General features: G+C 62.2%; 1 protein-coding gene across 3 annotated transcripts in view; it reads right to left on the minus strand.

Moving 5' to 3' along the window:
* Nucleotides 1-19158, minus strand: part of SHISAL1 (shisa like 1) — a 129768-nt gene that overhangs the window by 64728 nt on the left and 45882 nt on the right. Inside the window, exon 1 of one of the 3 annotated variants that reach the window (XM_027070505.2) lies at nt 13606-13741. The exons of 1 other annotated variant lie outside the window; for it this stretch is intronic. The gene's annotated coding sequence lies outside the window, so the exon portion shown is untranslated. Of the gene's footprint in view, nt 1-9484; nt 9636-13605; nt 13742-19158 lie in introns of those variants that run through there. One more of the 3 variants, XM_053199484.1, reaches the window with a different exon arrangement.

Here is a 19158-nt window from a genome sequence, read left to right on the forward strand (position 1 = left end):
GAAGATGCAGAACTGAACTAGACAGACACCTGTCCTTGGCACGTGGATGCCTCCGTCTGGAGCGGAGAGGGGGGCTCTGCATGCCTCCCCACCTGGGGTCTGGCACAGGAGGGGGCGAGCTCAGGGCGCCCACCTTGGCGACGCCCACGCCTGAGGCCCCTGCAGACTGACGGCCCCCCGGTGGAGGCCGGGGCCAGGGCCGGTGCCCCTCTGAGACCCTGGTTGCCCAGCCCTGCACTGGGCACGGAGCGGGAGGCGGCAGGCGGTGGGGGAACGGGCGGCGAGGAGGCAAGAGGCCCCGGCCCCGGCCTCGGACAGTCCACAAATAAACTGCTCATCCCCCTTCCCAACTGAGAGAGACAGAAAATAGCTTTCACACTATATTTTCTGATTTTTTTTTTCCCACTTCACTGCTTCTAAATCGATCCAGAACAGATTGTCCAATTGTTTGAATTTCAGGAGAAAAGTCTCCTAATCTTTCCTCGGTCCTGCCCAGAGTTCTGCCGCGCCCTAGCCCTCTCCTGGCGATCTGGCTGGAGGCGGGGGCTCCCCCGGGGCTGGGGGGGGTCTGTGCTCTCTGGTGGCGCTCATGCCCAGGACTCCCCGGAAACGTCCTGTCCCCGGAAGAGAAGGCTTTGCTCCTCCAGGAAGGACCGGACTCGAGGGGCTCTGCCCGCAGTGGGGCCACTCGGGAGCCCGAAAGCCTGGGTAGAGCTGGAAGCCGCCACCCGCCCGTCAGGTGGGTGCCCTGCCCGTCAGGAAAAGTACCCTGCGTGCTGGGCGGAGCCACAACCTAAGCAACCGTGAAGGGCTGGCATTATCCCTGTTGAGCCAGCAGCAGGGCAAACACTCCTTAACTTGCCAGAGTCAGGCCACTGCCTTGGAGGCCAGGCCACTGCCGAATGCTACTGCCTTTCCACCAATGCCACGGTCAGCCACGCCCAGGCGCGGAAAGCTTGCAAACTCCTTTTCCTGGGCTCCATATGCGTCGCCCCTTCTGCCTCGATGTCCCTCTACCCCTTGCCCCTTGACCCGGTCATCCCATACTCTGCCTCCTGGGATGCCACCTCCTCCGGGAAGACCTCCTTGCTGCTCCGCCCCCTTTCTCCAGGCAGCATGCTCCTCCAACCGCTGTCCTCACCGACACTTGCTCAGTCCCTCATGCAGGACCCCGACCCGGGGCGGAACAGGCAACTGTGCCCAGACCGCGAGCTCCAGGCACAGCTTCCGGAGTGAATAACCGGGCAACGTGCACCTGAACAAACGGCTTGCACGCTCCTGTCTGACACCCAGCCCCTTCCAAGGAGGCCACAGATGACAGTGCAAACCAGGTTCTAGATAGTGAAGGTGCCACTGCCCTTGACCTCGAGGTCCAGATGATGCTGGGCAAAGCCAATGCAGCCCCTCCCAGACCTCACCTCCTCCCCAGGATCTCACTACCCTGCATCTGTCCCCCCAAAGAGAAGGAGCTGGGTGATGGTGACAGACCAGTGGAAACACGTGAAGGGCTTGTTTCCGGAACACTCTGCCTGGCCCCTCAGGGCCCCCACCCGCGTGGGATGCAACCCTCCCAACCCCGGGACGGGCAGGCCTGGCTCAGGCTGGCTCTGCCCTCCCACCTGCCCCTTCCCCGACCCTGTGCTTCGGGCCTCCTGGGGAGGGACTCGGGCGGCTCACAGGCTGGTGCTCCAGATCTCTGCCTGCAACGTGCCACCCTGTTGCAAAGCCTCCCGTGCAACCTGTCCCCCACCGTATGGAGTCCAAACACCTCCTCCGACTTCCCGCGCAGCTTCCCAGATTACAAACTACGCTCAGACACGCTGCCTCTGTGCATCGCCACCCCCCCCCCCACCCAGAGGAAGACAGCGCCCCTCCCGAATCACGCAGGACGAGACAGAGGTTCAGAGGCGCGCCCGACGGGAGGTGACCACGGTCGGAACTCGACTCCGTCCGGCTCAGAACCAAACTGCCGGGGGCACCAAGCGGCCTGGGCCCCCAGACTTGGGCCACCACCCCTGGTCCCGTGGAACGGGGACAACAGACGTTTGCCCGGGAGATGGCTACAAAGCCCGTTCTATCTCATGGCTCGTGGCCCTCAAAAGGAAGCCCCCTCCCCACTGCCCTGATCCTTGGCCTGTGATGCTTCCCGAGAGCTGTCGTTCCTTTCTCCCTCTGTCCGTCTGTCCCTCCACCCATCCACCCACTCACCCGTCCATCCCCCTGCTGGCCCGCCCCTCCACCTTGTCCGTCCTGTCCGGGCACACCTGGGCTAGGAGCTGTGTACAGAGCTAAATCGGGAGAGACGTGGTCCCCATCCTTCGAGGACAGAGAGAAACTCCACTGCTCTGTGCCTCCTGGATGCTTCGGTTATTAAACACGACAGTGGTGACAATGACGGTACCATTTCCTGAGCACTTACTAGGGGTCAGGCTCAACGCCCAGCACGCTCCTTGCATTTATTCATTTAACTCTTGAAAGAACCTTGTGAGGTGGCCGCTGTCCCCATTTTCTAGATGAGGGCGCTGAGGCCCAGAGAGGTGACGTAACTGGGGTTTGAGCCCCGACGGTCCCTCCAGAGTTCTGGGGCAGTAAACAATGGTTGTCACTGTAACTGGCCCAGGAGCCCACAGTGTCAGGATTCTTACCTGGAACCCTCAAAAGCACCCCTGTAACTTATCACTACCAACGTTATCCACCTTTCGCAAAGGAGGAAACTGAGGCCAGGAGTGAAACAAGCAGCCGGGCACTGGGGCTGGGCTGTGAACGCAGGAGGGGGGACCGGGGCTGGCCCCCGTGCTGCCGGGCTCTGTGGTCTAATGGCTCCCTCGATACGTTTGTTCATTCAGTCAACAACCACCGCCACGGAGTCCCCCACTCTGGAGGTTCAGGGACGATCAGGTGCGGTCCTTGCCTGGCTGCTTCAGGAAGGGCCGGAGCGATACAAACAGCAACAGTGACCTTCCCGCTCGTTGTGATAAAGCGAGAAAGCAGAGAGCTGGCGGGCTCGTGAGCGCATGCTCCGTGCACACGAAGCACCTTCTGCAAATCCTATCTGGTTCTCACCGTAACCCGTTTCGCAGATGAGGAAACAGAGGCCCAGGGGCCACGGCACTCGCCCCGGGTCACAGAGTTCGGAACAAGCAGAGGGGAAACTTGTCCAGGGTGGAGGATCTGTGCCAGGAGCCTCCCCCCAGCTCTGCCCGTTGCCCTGACAGCGGGCCTCAGCTCAGAGGCTGGGCCCACTCCCCAGAGGACTTGGGGTCCCTGGGATTCGATTCCAGGAAGCCATCCCCAGACGATGCCACATTCCCGCCCTGCTCCCTGAAAAAGTGAAACAACAAAGACCTCAGGAACAAGCTGGACCCCCGCTGAGCTGAAGGCCGGGCCTCTGGGGCTCAGTGGTGATGCCCGGCTTCCTGCAAATGGGCAGAGGGGGGCCCTCCCCCATTTTCTGGAGGTAGAGACTGAGGCTCGGAGCCCGCAGATCTTGCCAGGACCCACGTCCTGAAGCCCAGCCTGAGCTACAGCCCAGGAGGAGCAGGGCTCAGAGGGAAAGAGAGGAAACTTTCTAGACTTTGGGATTAGTGTCTGTGGTTCCCATTGAATTTTTAGAAGTTCCGTACAGCAGCTTATACTTGTTCCTCTACCCCCCTCCCCCCAGCCCGAGCCCACGGGATCCAGAACCTTGAGTTTCAGAGCCCTGTCTGCCTATGACCCTGGACGCCTCGATTCCCCTCTGGGCTCTGTTCTCCTTAGGGAAAGGGAGACCCAGAAGTTGGCCTTGGGGTTTCCTGTGGCTGCTGGAAGATAATGGATATGAAAGGGCTTCGTAATAAAGGAACCTGCAAATGTTAAAATTGGAAGATGCCACTGGGAGCCCAAGCCAATGTGAGACCCGCTTCAGGATCTTCCTCAGGCTCCTCCTCTGTCCTGAAGTGCCCCCTGCCCTCCTCTGCCTGGCACACGCCTACTCACCCTTCAAGACCCAAGCCAAAAGTCACCTCCTCCAGGGAGCCCTCCCTGCCCCGTCAGGCAGGGTGGGTGGGACCTTGCAGATGCCTGCTTTATTCTGTTCTGCCCCCCCCCGCCCCCGCCCCCACCACAAACACACTGCAAAACCCACCCGGGCAGGGTCCTGGTCTGATCGTCTCTTGCCTCCTGGGCCTGGCACCGTGTCTGGACACAGGGTAGGTGCCCCGGAAATGCGGAAGGAAAGCAAAAGCTAAAGGCATTTTCTGTTCTTCTACAAATCCAGCTGCACACCCAAGATTCTCCCCGCAGAGGAAAAAGGAGCCCGAAGTGAAAGCAAATCACCATCGTTTCCTTAACCAGCTCAGGGAGCCGCGGAGGAAATTCTCACACTGGATTATGGGAGGGATTTTGCCTTTATTTTTAATTTGTGCCAATATCTAAGAAAGTGGCACTTTATTCTGAGCCCATCATGCACCGAGGAGCTTCGAATCTGGCGCAGGAGGCAAACTTTCCCGGCCCAATTTCCCGATGCACGGCTCTTCTCTGAGGCTTGCTTGCCAGCGAGGAATAATCAGATTATGTAGCTGGGTTTTAAAAGATCACGGTTTGTCTCATTTTCCAGGGAAGTGTGAACTAAAAAAAAAAAAAAAAAATTTTTTTTTCCCTCCCGGGGCTCTGTTAAGAGCTTCCAGAACTTAATTCAGTGTTAAATGGGTGTAATTTGGGAAACTCATGCATTATTTCTTAATTTCTCGAGGTGAGCCTGCACACATCTGCTGAGGTACGTGTGCGTGCGGACAGATGGGCGGTAATCGGAGTCCACGCCCGGGTCGGGGGAGGGGAGGGGGCAGGCGGTTGAAAACACGCGAAGTAAACGCTCCATTCATGGTTGACGTCTAGAAATCTGGGATGGGAGGCATTAGCATTGCATCTCGGCTCCTGCTTTTCCGCCTGCATGGCCAGGGGGGGGGGGGGGGGTTGAAGCCTTTTATTGAAGGGAGTGAAATTCACCATCTAAGGGTGGAGGGCAGGTGGGGGGTCTGAAGCCTTTTACTGGAGTGAAATTCACCATCTAAGGGTGTGCGCAGCCCCTCCAGGTCCCCCCCCCATCCCAGGCAGCCTCGGGGTATCCCAGGCAGGGTGGGGGGAGCCTCAGAAAAACACCTACCAAGTCTCCATCCTATCCCTGAACACCCCCGGCCTTCAAGGATGCTCGTTCACTGTGACCTTGAGCCTGTCACAGGCCAGCTGGGGCCTCAGTGTCCCCATCTGTATCTGGATAGGCAGACAAGTTTCCAGGTCCCTCTCGGGACCCACAGCAGCAGCCTCTGGGGCTTCCCTCTAACCGAGCACATATGCCGGGGTCCCCATCTTTGTCTGACCCCCCAACTTCAGGCTATGGAGAGTGGGGGCTTCCACACCCAAGACCCTACTGGGATGTCTCCCCCAGCCCCCCCACCAACCCTCATGTCCCACATTGCTGAATGGGAAGACAGGCTCACCGGGTGAGTGAGTCACCAGTGAGTGGCCAAGTCAGGAGGACCAGAGAAGGCTCTCCAGAAAATTTCTGACCCGGTCACGGCCAAGGGGAAAAGGAGGGAGGGGCTTGTCACAGGTGGGCCTAACTGATACGGGAGGGGGGTACCTTAACAGGGTCTGGGGTGTCAAGACAGCCACAGTCCCAGCCGGCGGATGATCTGTTTAGACGCTCAGTCATCAAACAATCTGAGCCCTGGTTCATCTCTGGCAGGAACTCCCTGGGGACAGGTCTGAGGCCTTGGGATCTCCTCCATTTCCCCGGGGGGGGGGGGGTCACACATAGACAAGGGGTCAAGGAATGTGCGTGCTGGAGGCAGGGAGTCAGGAAAGAAAAAGAGAGGCGGGGAGAGAAAAGGAGGAGACGGCTCTATGCAGGGTGAGACCAAACAGGGCTGGGAGCACCTGCTGTCCCCAGGAGGGCGCAGCCCAGGCCTCTGGTCACCCTCCTCGCTTTCGCTGGCTCCAGATGTTCAGGACACCACCCTACAGAAGAGCGTGTAGGAAACAAGGCCCTCCTGTTCTTAGAGGTCGACTGCTGTTTTGGTGAATTCTAGAAAGGGCCGCTGGGCTGGGAAAAGGCACTTCTTGAGGGAGCTGGGGCGGGGCTCTCAGTTCATCCTAGGATCAGTGCGGATCTGTTTTGTGACTCAGCTGGGGAGACGCAAGCTAGCAGAGGCTGGGTTAATAGAGGCAGAGCATTCCCAAGAAGGGAGGTGATACCTATCACTGGAGCGTGAGACGGGCCGCTCTCTGGATCAGTCCAGAGCAGAGCAAACAGAAGGAGGTGAGACCCCAGAGACCCGCACGGCATCCGGGGAGCCGCAGGACAGCCACGAGACAGGAGCTGGGCTCCAGGCAGCGCAGTGTGGTGGTTAGGAGCGTGATCCCGGCAGGGTCACCTGTCACTGCTGTTCTGTCGTATGACAGCATCCATAATCGCCGGGGCCGGTGCTTGCTCAGCACAGCACCCAGCGCCTAGTAGGCTTCCTGGCTTTTGCTACCAAATGCTGTCCTGCTGTGGGGAGGTGCCACCTTGTGCCCCCCGTCACCAAAGCCGCGGATCGTAGGCAGGCAGCTGAAGCGGCCAGGTCTGATGTCCCCGGCTCCCTCCCTCTCCCAGAAGCCAAGGGCCGGCGGCCGGAGGCACTGCTCTCCCGCAGAGTGGCCGGAAGCGGGAGGGCTGTCGAGGGTCTGGCCGATTGATTGTCCCAGGGGGCTGGACACCAGACCCCGTCTCATCTTCCCCACCTGCCCTTCCCTCTGCCCGCCCCGACCTTGGGCGTCCGCCTGCGGGCCACCTAACCATCCTCCCCTCCTCGCTGCCCCACCCCTGCTTCTGAACCCTCGCCCAGGCCGGGGCTGGGGGGCGTCCAGCTCCCCGGCGCCAGGCCTGCTCGGGCTGCACCATCTGCCAAGCGTCTCTCTAGTCCTGCAGCATCCCCCCCCCCTCCTCCCCCTGCCTGATCTGCATCTTCAACCCTTAGAGGGTCTCTGCCCAGAACACCTTCTGCTCCTCCCGTCTGGCTGATTCGGGCCTGCCTTCTGGAAGGCTCCCCGCCCCCCTGCACCCCTCCTCGGGCCACCCCCTCCCCCGGGGGGTAGATCCTCCCCACCTGCACCCCCGCACCTCGGCTTCCCCCAGGCAGGGCTCCAACCCCACTGGCTCGTCCGGGGGCTGTTTCCTCAAAAGCTGCCAAGGGCAGAGGTGGGGGGGGGGCTTGTTGGGTTGTGTGCGTGAAGTGAAGGAATGAATGGACGGATAGAGAGCAGGTCCGGGGAGTGGCTCTCGGCATCTCCCTGGGGCAGGCCCCCCCTCCCCTCCTTCTCCCCCCTCCCCCCCTGCAGAAGTCTGAGCAGCCCTGGCCGTGCCCCCACCCGGGAGAGGGGGTGGGGGGCACACACACACCGCAGATGATGCTGGCACACGCACACACACGCACAGCTCCAAGCCAGACTGCTTCTCCTGACCCCCCCGCAAGCCCAGTACCTTCCAGACGCCTGACACGGAGGAACTCGGCGTGACAGCCACGTTAAAGAACCTGGCAGGACCCCCGACCTGGGGCTTTCACCTTGAGCCCTGAGGTACAGGGGCCACCTGGCTACAGGGAACTTTCTGGCCACCTCTTGCCCTGCACTCACCCCCCACTCAGGACAGGCAAACAGCCTCCCTGGAGGGATGGATTCTCTGCAGGGAGGTGTCCTGCCCCGAGCAGTCACAGATTCAGGGTTGGGGGGGGACCCTCCGATTCTGGACAACCGTGACCAGCGTGGGGACTGGCCTGAGCTGGCCCCAGGGGCCCCGGGGTTATTCTGATTCTGGTTTTGAAAGCCATTTCCAACCATTTCCCGAAGACTCTGCCCGTCGGTGAAAATGTCCCGACGTCCCGCTGGCCCACACGCTTCCTAGTCACATTCAGACTATCGGACAGGCGAAGAAAGCAGGGCTGACAGAGGAATCCCCCTCGGCCTGGCTCTGAGTGGGGCCTAACTTGCTGGCTCAACAGTCTTTCCATCAAGGCCCAGAATGAGATTCACAGGACACCAGTGACTGAAGATATCTTACACACACCGGGGTCAGGGTCGTCGATCTACAGACTAGGGCACTGAGGCCCAGAGAGGGGGCAGCTAGCTGCCTGGGGTCACACAGCCAACAGCACCCGATCAGAACTTCCAGGGCCTTCTCGGCACGACCTCACAGAGGTGGCAGTGGCTGCGAAGCCACTTTACAGATGGGGAAACAGAGGCTCTGAGGGGTCAAGCACCTTGCTCAAGGTCACCCAGTCAGGGAAGCCAGGGCCAGATAGAGGCCACCCGCTGTGATTCCTGGCGAAAGGCACTCTCTGCTCCTCCCATCCAGGTCCCGGGTTCCTTGGGCAGGAGCCGTCACTAAGCCAAGGGATCACAGAGGCCGAGAGAGGCAGAGTAGACACAAAGAGGCATGCAGACACATTCCCACGGCAGATTATGTAACTCCCCTTCCCTGGCCCCATCGCCCCAGGGGTGCGGCCCTGAACCCGCGGCGCGCACACCGACCCACCGGCCGGGCCCACCAGCCGACGCCGGCTCTCTCCAAAGAGAGGACAGTTGGAGGCGCCAGGACGCGCTGGCATGTCTTCCGCCTTTCTTTTTTCCCCCGCCGGGCTAACCAATACTAATACTAATAATGATAACAATAATTAGAATAAATATAACCTGAAGACGCTTGGGGTCTCGTTACCATGGCAACCGCTGGCGTTAATGAGCTGCCAAGGCCGCCGCCGGGCCACCCCGCCCCGGGCGCGGGATCAATATTGATTCGGCCCCGGGAAGCGGCGGCGGCGGCGGCTCCACTGGGGCCACGCGGCAGGCGGGGAGCCCGGGGCGCGCTCTTGGAGGGGTCTTCCCGGTGGCCCGCGCCGCCCGGCTGGGGCCCCCGGAACCGGCCGGGGCCCCAGCGTGCCTCCGGAACTCTGTCCGGCGCGCACGGGGCTCCCGGCTCGCTGCGCTCCCGGACTCGGTCCTCGGACGCCGGTCCCCACCTCGGACGCGCGTTCCGGTCCCAACTGCCGCGTACCGGCACGACGCGCTCCGGACCGCTCCTCGGAGCCGCGGCCGGGTCCTCTGCAAAGGCTCGGCGACCCCGACCTTGAGCGGCCCCGGCGCGGACCCCAACGCCGGGGCGCCGGCGACCCCACACGGCTCCCGCCCCCGGACTCTCCGCCGGGCGGCCCCGGCCCCTTTTCCAAAGCGCGCCGGACCCCCCCCTTCCCCCCGAGCCACCGAACGCCCCTCTCCCAGCGCGCCCACCCCTCCCCGGCCCCGGCGCCCGCACCCCCTTTCTCCCGGGGAGCCCGGGCGCCGAAGACCCCGCCCCCCCCCACGCGCCCGAACCCTCCCCCGCCAGGAGCCCCGCCCCCGGCCCCCCTCCGCTAGGCGCTCGGACCCCCGCCCGGCGCGCCCCTCCCCCGCCCGGCCCGCCCGGGGCGCCGCTCACCTCGTGCCCGCCGCCCGCTCGCTCCTCGCTCCGCCGCCGGGAGCCGGCGCCCCGCGGGGCTGAGCCGCCTGCCGGGGGCGCGGGGCCGCCCACGCCCCCCGCCGCCACGGCCGCCGCCGCAACAGTTGTCCCGGTCCCGGGCGGGGGCCGCGGGGACCCGGGGGCTGGGGGGGGGGGTGGAGGGGAGGCTCCGAGGCGCGCGGGGCGCCGGGACTCAGGCCGGGACTCCGGCTGGCGCTCCGGCCGCCCGCCGCCTGCCCCGCCGGCTCCCGCGGCTACTGGGCGGCCCGCGCCGGCCCCGCGCCCCGCGCCGCGCCCGCCGCCGCCGCCGCCGCCGCGCTCATGCTCGCCGGCCCCGCGCCCGCCGCCGCCACTTCACTCTTTGCCGCTCGCCGCTCGCGCCGCGCCCTCTGCTGCCCCCTGTCCGCGCTCGCGGCTCCCCGCCGGCCGGCCCTCTCCCCGCGCCGCGCTCCCCCTCTCCCCGCGCCGGCGTGCGCCCCGCCCGCCCCGCGCCGCTCGCTCTTTCTCTCGCTCTCCCGCTTTCTCTCCCTCTTTTTTCCTCCCTCCCGCTCTCCCCTCCCCCCTCCCTCCCTTTCTCCCTCTCGCTCTCCTCCTCCTCCTCCTCCTCCTCCTCCTCCTCCTCTCGGTTTCTTTCCCAGTCTCCTTCTCCCTTCCCTGGGCGGCTCGCTCCTTCTTCCATCCCTCTTTCTCTCCTTCCTCCTTCCTTCCTTGCCACTTTTCCCTCCCCTTTTTCCTCCGCGCTCCCTCCTTCCTTTTCCCTCTGCTTCTCTCCCACCGGGGGCTCGGATTCCCGTCTTCCCAGCCCCCCACACTCCCCGGCCCGCCTTCCAGGTGCGCCCCGTCCCTTCTGCCCGGAGGGCCCAGTCCTGGCGGCCTTCCTGCCACAGGAGCAGCCCCCTCCGCGCCCCGCCGGGGCCGGGCCTTGTCTCCCCAGACCCTTCTCCGTCCAGGGAGACATTCCTTCTGGCCAGGCCCTCCCTGCACCAGGTGGTCAAGGGCAGGGTCGGGCTCGGGGAGGGAGTCGTTCACATCAGACAGGATGCTCAGTTCGGTTTCCAGCGGGAAAAGACCGACTTCTCTGACCCCCTGACCTCCGCTGGGGCTCCCCTCTCCTGTGCCGGGTCCTTTTCTCTACCCATCCTCCCCAACAGCCCCTGTTTCCTATTGGCCCCCCCATTTCGCCCTTCACCTGCAGGACGCGGCTGTGCTGTGTGGTGGCCTTGAGCCAGGGAGCCAACTCAGTAAGCCAACTCAGTTTCCCCACCTTCTTCTGTGCGGGGCCCAGTGACCTCCAGTGGTAGGGACCATGGGGGGACACTACAGGGCCCCCACAGGAGGAGTGGTGATGGGGACGGCTATCAGCTGCTCATTTGGGGAGGGAGAGTAAGCCTGAGAGCCGTGGAGGGCAAGTCAGTGCCCCCCGCCCAGTGCAAACTCCCCGGGTCTCTCCCACCTTTGGATCTTCACGTTTATAGATGACTGAACTTCATCAGAAACTAGGCTGAGCCCTTCGTACACCACAGCACCGCGTGGCGTCCTCCCCGTGTTACAGATGAGGCGGCTGGGGCTCAGAGAGGTTAGGGCACCTGCCCCGAGCCACCCAGCCGGCAAGAGGCAGAACCGGGGCTCCAGCCCAGATCCCCCTGCCTTCCGATCACGGGCTCTCCACCTGAGATGGTTTTCTTCCCTAAAGAGGTCACGGCAGCACCTCCCTCGTGGCATATTGTGGGGATAAACGAGACAGGGCACGTGTGATGCCCTTCGCCTGCACCTGCAGACCCTCGGGGTAGTGGGGGGGCGGGGGCGTGATCATCCCATGTTGTGCATCATCCCATGCACAAGACAGGTTGAGGAACAGGCCGGAGTGCTCATGGGTGTTCAGGTTGACAGGGGACTGTCCTCTGTGGGCAGAGGCTGTGTCCTGGGGTTCACTGACTGAGACCTTATAGAGTGGGGTGTGTGCATGTGTGTGTGTGCGTGTGTGCGTGTCTCCCGGGGTGAGGGATCTGTGGATGTGTGGGGCCTTCAGGAGGTTGCAAAGCCTCGTTATTCAGAACCCCCCTCCCCCATCAGGTCGCCGAGCGGGGCTCTGGGCCTGTCCCGTGTCTGGTGTGCGACTCGCGGAGCTGGGACCAGCTCAGTGCCCTAGGGAGGCTCACCGTCCAGTCGGGTGATGACTCAGGATGTTAAACCTCCGGCAGCCCCGGTTTTCTGCCCGCTGGAGCACAACCCCGTCCTGGCATCCAGGGCCCAGCCCGCCTTCCCAGCCTCCCCCGCAGCTGGGCGCCCTGAGCTCCAGCCACATCAAGGCCGCTAGGGGCTGGGGTTTCCCAAGCCGGCCTCTGGGGGGACTCCTCAAGCCTCCACTACCCCCTGGGCTCCAGGGCCTGAACCTTCTCCTTCCCCGACCTTGGACAAAGCCAGGTTGCCTCCCTGAGCCTCCGTTTCCTCGTCTGCAAAATGGGGGTGATTTTATCCACCTCAAAGGGTCAACGAAGAATTAAATGAGCGACTGTGTCATAAAAGAAGTGAGCACCTGGCACTTAGCTGGTGCTTGATCTGCATCAGCGTCCCTTCTGTTCTTCCAGGAAGTCCCCAGTGGGCAGGAGAAAGCATGGGCTTTGGCACCGGTCAGACTTGGGCTTGAGTCTCGGCTTGGCTGTTCACCAGCCGTGTGATAGAGGGCAAGTTCGTTCACTTCTCCCAACTCCCATGTACTGGTTTCCGACGGCTGCCGTAACAGGGACCCCAGACTTGGTGGCTCAGAACGACACATATTTATTCCCTTGTAGTTCTGGGGGCCAGAAAGCCCAAAAGCAGTGTCCCTGGGCGTCCACAGGGCTGCCCCCCCCGCGAGACTCTGCTCCTGCTCCCGGTGGCTGCCAGCAGCCTGGGCTCGTGGCCGTGTCACTCCCTTCAAGGCCAGCACCTGCTCATCTGTCTGTGCTCCTCCTCACGTGGCCGGCTCCTCTGGGCGCGTCAGAGCGCCCCCTCGGAAGGTCCCCTGTGATCGCACTTGGGGTCCTCCGGTAATCCAGGGTAATCCCCCGTCTCGGGCCCCTTCTTCAATTATACCTTCAAGGCTCCTTTTTTTTTTTCCTTCTTGCCAGATCAGGGAAGATCTCCAGGTTCAAGGGGCTGGGGCACAAGAAGGTATCTCTGGGGGTGGGGGGGGGGGGCGCGAAGCATCCTCAGGCTTCGGAGCTCCAACCGGCCGGGGGTGCTCCTGCAACAGGCGGAGGCGGAGGCGGGGCTCCGAGGGCCTCTGGGGGCCGGGTGAGCCGAGCCCGGACCCTGGTATCCGTGCACCCAGGCCACAGATACTCGTGTCTCCTCTGGGGGCCCGGCTGGGGGGGGCACGGTGAGGGGGGGGTGTGTGTGCAGGTAATGACACAGACCGCCGTGGGAAACGTCAGCCCCGTTTCTGAGCCTACTGTGTGTCGAGCTCCACATCCCCTGTCGCCTTTAATACCAACCCTATTTACTATTTCTCTGCCTTCGGGAGGCCTGTCCCCCGCAAACACTGCTGCTCACCAGGGCGGGCAGGCAGGAGGACTGGAGATGACTCATGCTCTCTCTCTCGCCGTGAAGAGCAGCCTTTTCAAAGGGCTGGCTGGGGAGGGAGCTAAATTTAAAGCCAGGCCTCCCGACAAGATCACCTGCCACATCAGAATCGCTGCCGTTTAATTAGAAGTTGGGGGCACGAGGCGTTCAGCAGAGGTCCGTGAGGGAAGCCCCCTTTGGGAGGGAGCGAGGCCCGCGGAGGCCGAGCCCCTGGGCTGGGCCGGGGGAGGGGTGCCAGCGTGCGCACCCCCCAGCTGCTCCCCCCCGCCCCGGCCTCTGAGCCGGGGAGCAGACTCTCAAGTCCCTCCTCCCTCTTCAAGATCTTAGGCTTCCGACCCCGAGTCCCTGTTCCCCCAGTTCAAGACAAGGCCCCGGGGCTCAGAGACATTGGAAACCTCACCCCCCAGAGTCACCCATGGAGGATGTGGCCAAGCCTGGATTTGAACCACTGGCCTGGCTCGGGGCTTGTATTCTGGGCCATCTGGCCACTCGGTCCCTCCTGTGGGGAGGACGGGGGTGGTGGGCAGGCCACTTACCTCTTGCTGGCTGTTGCCTTCTCAGTCCAAAAAGGCTGCCCCACCTCTGGATGACGCGCTTTGAAGGGCCCTAGAGGGCATCACGTCCACCCGCCTCGTTCACGGAGGACCCGAGCCCCAGGAGAGTGGGAGGAGCTGGCCGGCAGCCGGGGCCTCTGGGCCTCCCAGCCCCGCCCCCTCTGACGCATGAGGCCAGTTAGGTCACGGCCACCCTGGGACCTCGCTGCTTACGCTCTCCCAATTGGCCACGGCAGTTACGTGTTGCAGAAAAGCTATAGCTTCCCTGTGGTGGCAGGGCCGCGGGGTCGGTGGGATGGCCCAGCGATGGGGGACCGGGGCCCCGAGCTTGCACCCGGTGGCCCGGGCCCGGCTCTCGGCCTGTTTGCTCACCCGGAAGACGTGGTGAGTCTTGACCTGCTCAGAGCCAGGCACATAGTAGGTGCTCAGGGTGTGACAGCCACTGCCGTGGCCGACTGCCATTCTGAGGATCTGGGAGACCGGATGCGGTGAGCTGGTCGCCGATCGCCGGGTCCAGAAATGCTGTTCCGTGGGCCAGACGGGCCACGACGACACCAGCATGTGCCGTGTCCTGCGGGCCGTGAGCGGGGCCACAAACTCACCAGGGGGCCTCCGCGGAGTCTCCCGCTCCTCCCTGCTCCCGCCTGCCTGCCTCCTGGCCACAAGGTGTGAACACAGTTTCTATTCTGGCCCTGGCAGGAAGCCCGGCAGGGCCACTCAGAGCCGAGAAGAGACCGGGTTTCTGTCTGCATCCAAAGTGCACGTGGCAGGCCCATTTCTAAAATGTTCCCACCACCTCCTACCCCCCGCCCTGCCGTTACGCTGACATGACATTACGTGCCCAAAGGGGTTTTCTAGATACAAAGGAGGTTACTGATCAGTTGACCTCAAGGAGCTGATCCTGTGCCTGAGCTGATGGCAGGAGCCCTTCCAAAGCTGGTGTCAGAAGAGGAAGTCGGAGATGCCAGTGGGCGGAGGGTCCACATGAGGGGGGCTCATGCTGAGATGGGGGGGGTGGGTCTCAGGGAAAGGAGGTGAGAGCAGCCCCCAACCCAACCAAAGGAAAAGGATCTCCGTCCTGGGCCACCAGGAACCGCATTCGCCAATCCTGAAGGAGCCCCGGAAAAAAGTCTCCCAGAACTTCCTCTCGAGGGCCCGTCTGGGCTGATACCTTGATTTCTTTTTTTTTTTTTTCCTTTAAAGTTTAGTTATTGGGCGCCTGGGTGGCTCCGTCGGTTAAGCGGCCGACTTCGGCTCAGGCCATGATCTCGCGGTCCGTGAGTTCGAGCCCCGCGTCGGGCTCTGTGCCGATAGCTCGGAGCCTGGAGCCCGTTTCGGATTCTGTGTCTCCCTCTCTCTCTGTCCCTCCCCCGCTCGCACTCTGTCTCTCTCCCGAAAATAAATAATAAATAATAATATAAAAATAAATAATAAAAATAAAAGTATTTAATATAATATTTAATATATTATATTAATATATATAAATTATATATTTATATATTATTGTAAATATATACTAATATATATTAATATAATATTAATAATATTATTTAATAAATAATAAAAATAAATAAATACATTAAAGTGTATTTTGAGAGAGAGAGGGGCAGGAGGGGCAGAGAGAGAAGGAAAAAGAGAATCCCAAGCAGGCTGCCCGATATGGGGCTCGATCTCACGAACCAGGAGATCATGACCTGAGCTGAAACCAAGAGTCAGACACCTAACTGACTGAGCCCCCCAGGCACCCCTGGGCTGACGCCTCGATTTCTGCCTTGTGAGACCCCAAGCAGAGGACTCGCTGAGCCCACGCGGCCTTCTGACCTGCAGAGCTCTGAGGTAATAAACAGGCGCTGCATTTATTAAGCGCTAACAGAAAAACCAATACACTCAGCCACGACTTGGTGCCAATTACTTACTTAATTTTTATGGGGCGAGGATGTTTACAGCCCATCCCTCCCGCTGCAGACCCCCGGGGTGGTCTTTGTGCGGCCCAGCCCTGACCTAGCCCACCCCTCTGCCTGCGGCCCTTCTGTGGTTTCCTCGGGCACCGTGGGTAAGTCGCGGCAAGCCTGTGGGATTGGAGCCGACCGATGTCCTCCGTCACTATGACAGTCTCGCAAGTGAGGGACTCGGGAGGGTCACACCGTGACTCCAGTTCTCGGGAGCGGCAGGAGCTGGGGAAGCAGGGCCCTGGCCGTGAACCCTGGCCCCCTGAGAGCCAGCTGGTGGCCGTGGGCAAGTTCACCTCCGGAGGCGGGAGGAGCGGGGGGCCGGCTCTCAGGAGGCACCGCGCAGGCCCACACGGGAGGCAGAGAGGCCACGCTGGGGACAGTGAGAGACCTCCAGCCAGGCCTCGGATGCCCGGCCGGTCTGTCCCCCGACCCTGGCACGCATCTGACTGATAGCACCTCCGTTCCCGTGTCCGTCCGGGTTTGGGCTCTGCTGCGGCCCGTGGCTCCGGGGCTCCCGTGTCTCACCAGCACCTCCAACCCGGCGCACGGATGACGGAGATTAATACGATGCAAATTGGTGGGTTGAGCCGAGCACCCTGAGCCGAGGCCTAATTTGCACGCAGCCCGGCCCTCCCCGCGGGCAGGCCCCGGAATAATCACAACAACAGTGATGATCCGGATCATTGGCACGTACAGAACCTCTTCAGCTCGGGGCCGTCCATCGGCACTTACGCCCAGAGGAGACGCGGGGTGTAGGGGCGGGGGGCCACCTTCGTCTCAGGGCCGCAGGAGGGGGCCCAGCGAGGTCCCGGGACAGGCCCGAGGTCACGCTGCCGGTGAGAGGCAGGCCAGGGGCAGAGATCTGAGGGCCTCGCTGCCCCGGCGGCCCCTCCTCAGAAGCTCCGCCTTGGGAGACTGGGGCGAGGGCTTTGCTCTGTGGAACGGTCGCTGGAGAGGTAGGGCGAGGCAGCTGAGGCCCAAATAGGGGTCTCCACCTTGCAGCGGCACGACCCCGGCCGCCTAATCTGTCTGGGATGACAATCTACCTTTTCTCTCGAGTTAAGTGGAAAGCTTCTCGGGGCGGGAAGTGCGCCTTCCCTCTCCCCGCTTCCTGGGTGGGCACAGGGTACCGGCTCCGTAAGCATATGCACTCAGTGGGTGCTCTGTGCCCCCCCCCCCGGCGTCACTTGGATGCGCCCCCGAAATCGTCACTACCATCCCAGAAGTTGCTTCTGCACATTCCTGTTTACAGCTGACAAAACAGGCCCAGAGAGGTTAAGGGACTGGCCCAGGATCACACAGCTAAGAAGTGGTAAAGCTGGGATTTGAACCTGGGTCTGTCCATCCCCTGCCCTGGCCCCGTGCTCTCAGTGCCACGAGGAACAGAGTAGAGAGCCCTGGAACGGGAGCATGTCCTGGCCTTCAGGGCCCTCCGGCTCAGACAGCGTGGGGCTCTGGGGGCTCAGCCGGGTGCCGCGTCTCGCGGGTTTAACCCAGGCAGGTTGGGAGGGGTTGGGAGGCAGGTTGTCTAGGGTTCTAGGGTTCCACAGGCCCCCCGTGACCTGGATCGGAACTCCAGGCTTCTCTGACTTTGGCCTCTCCAAATATTGTCAGTTGTTTGACTTAGCCTCCCAGAGCCACGTGTCCTTGCAAGATCTCGTGTTTCCGGGGAGGCCCGGGGAAAGTGGAGCCTTTGGTGGTGGGTTCAAGCATCTGTCTGAATTCCGTTCCGGTGAGACTCTTGGCTGTGGGGAGAGGGCCCCGGCCCGGACAGCTGGGCGGAGCCCGTGACCCTGGCCCGGTAGCCCCTGCCCGTCCGGTCGATGTCCCGGCACAGCTTATTCACAGGTCAGCATCCACCATGAGTCAGACCCTCCGGAGGGAGGGCTGCTCAGGAGCCTGAGGGGTGCGGCTGGGGTGAGGAGACTAAAGGGGGGTCACAGGCTAGGACGCCCCACAGGCCCTGTCCCAGGGCTCTTCTGGCTGAGCAGGGCCAGCCCACCCCCGGCTCCTGCAGAAGGAGGGGAAAGTCCAGCTTCTGGAACCCGATTCGTATACCCCATGCCAAGCCCAGACTCTGCAAATACTCCCTCATGAGCATCCCCAGCCCCCCATAAGGGAGGTACTGTTAGTTTTGCCCCATGTCAGTTGAGGATGAGGGGGATCAGAGAGGTTAAGTGCCTTGCCCAGGGTCACACAGCAGGTAAATAGAGGCCTGTCTACCCTGTGTTAGAATTCCAAGCTCAGAACCGTTCACGCCAATATCCCTCTCTGGGTCAGAGAGAGTGCGGCCTCACTCTGGTGCCCGGGGGGTGCCTTTGTGTCCGTCCTGCCCACAGAGACTAGACCATGGCGGGGCCAGGCTCCCCACGGTCGCTTCTGTTCAGGCCTCGCGCTGAGGTCTCCCCAGAGCACAATGCCCGGCACCGGAACCCAGAGCGAAGACAGCATCGGCAGTTTCTCCTTTTAGAGCCCTGTGGGAGTGTCCTGGCCAGGGATGCACCTGCAAAGATAGGACCCCAAACCATGGCCCAGGAGAGCAGCCTTCCAGGATTAGCACCAGGAAGCCCCACCGCAGATGAGCAAACTGAGGCTCAGAAGTGTCCAGTGACCCGCCCAGGGTCATCCGGCACGTTAAACCCTTCCGTCACCTCGGTGTATATTTTAATGTGAAAATTACAAACCAGCCGTGGCACACGACTCCTGGGTCCGCCTCATGTCGCAGCAGGCCCTCGGATAAGTCTCTTTCCCTCTCTGAGCCTCGGTTTCTTCATCTCTGAGATGGGGACAGCAGTTCCTATCTTTCAGGGACCCTTTGATAAATGGCCAGCTGAGGCCATGTTGGGAATGCCCTCGTGTAAAGTCCGGCACGCGGCGGGGACCCTGCTTGGCTAGCCGCACCCTCTACCCCCGCAGGTCCCCTGTGCCTGTAGTTCGGTCTTTCTCTGTCTTCCACCCACAAGGGCTTGCAGACGAGCACGCTGGGAGAGGAAGGGGGGAAACAGAGTCCTCAAGCACGGCGTGGGGGGACTTTGGGGTACCTCCCCACAGGTGGAGTCCGCAGGGCCGACGATCCGAGAACACCCTTGGCCAAGAGCGTGGGGCCTGACGGTCAGAGAAGGATAGGATGGTTGCCACGGATGCAGAGGCCAGTCCGTGTGGGTGCTCTGCCCGTGACCCTGTCGCGGCCGGGGGCTTCCCGAGGGCCGGCCTGGGTCCGACCCCGCTCCGCGTCCTTAGCGTCGCAGCGCAGGGCCCAGCCCCGAGGTGGCCTTCGTTCAAGAAGCTGTGTCTGTGGTTCTAACCGGCCTGGGTGAAGCGAGTCTGCAACTTGGCCCCGATATTTTATTAATAAGCACATTTGGCACTTGCCTCACACCTGTCATCGGCAGGTCTCCTAGGCGTCCCCAACCTTAATTAATTCTCCCCGCGCCCCAAACAAGCTGCTCTTCCCTTGGCAGATGATGATGTGGGAAGTCCTTAAAGGTGCCGTGATTAATCCCACCGCGCAATTAGGTCCCTCTCTTCCCCCGGCAGCTACTCCCTCCCTCTCCCAGCTGTCGGGGGGCCTTGAGACTTCAGA

Source organism: Acinonyx jubatus, chromosome B4 (assembly GCF_027475565.1).
Source record: "Acinonyx jubatus isolate Ajub_Pintada_27869175 chromosome B4, VMU_Ajub_asm_v1.0, whole genome shotgun sequence".
NCBI lineage: Eukaryota > Metazoa > Chordata > Mammalia > Carnivora > Felidae > Acinonyx > Acinonyx jubatus.